Genomic DNA, 860 nt, shown 5'->3' with positions numbered 1-860 from the left:
GAAAATCCATAGCCCTAAAATCCAATAAAGAAGGTGAATTGTCTGACACTGAGTCACTTAGGGATGAGGAAATCGCATACTTTGTCAAGAAATTCCAAAAAGTCCTCAACAATAGGAGAAAGCCTAAGGATAGAAAGAATGGAGCCCCTAGCAGATTCACAAAAGATAAAATTGAGAAAGATAACAATAAGGGGTCTAGTGAGAAGCCACGTTTGGTTAGATGCCATGAGTGTCAAGGAATAGGTCACTATAGGAATGAATGTCCGAGCTATAAGAAAAATCAAAGAAAAGGGAAAGGCAAGGCCTTAGTTGTCTCACTTACTGATAATGAATCTGAGACCAGTGATAGGCAGGAATCCTCCAGTAGTGATAATGAAGGAAATTATATGGCATTTGTGACTACTGTTAAGAGTGAGTCTGATAAGGAAAGTGATAAGGTTGAGGAAGAGCAATCAAATGATAATTTTGTTAATGAGAATGAGGATGAGGATGACATAGACCTACAAGAAGCATATCAACAACTGTTTAAAGAAAGTCTTAAAATAAAGAAGGTCAATAAATCCCTACTTAAAAAGCTTGACGAACTTGAAAGGGAAAAAGAGAAACTGGGTGGTAAGCTTCAGGAGTCACTTAAGAGCGGTAGTGAGTTGAAGTGTGTCAACGAGAAATTGGAAGACAAGGTTAAGAGTTTGACTAGTGAATTGGAAAAATCTAATGCCCATCTTCAAACATTCATTAGTGGAACTAAGAAATTAGATAACCTATTGGGAATGAATAAGCCAGTGGGAGACAAGAGAGGTCTAGGATATGTTGAGGGTAATACAACTATTGCTGGACCATCTAAGACTGTCTTCGTGGCT

Source organism: Olea europaea, chromosome 2, assembly GCF_002742605.1.
Source record: "Olea europaea var. sylvestris chromosome 2, O_europaea_v1, whole genome shotgun sequence".
NCBI classification, from domain to species: domain Eukaryota; kingdom Viridiplantae; phylum Streptophyta; class Magnoliopsida; order Lamiales; family Oleaceae; genus Olea; species Olea europaea.
The sequence above is the reverse complement of the archived record's forward strand: the minus strand, read 5'-3'. Positions refer to the sequence as shown.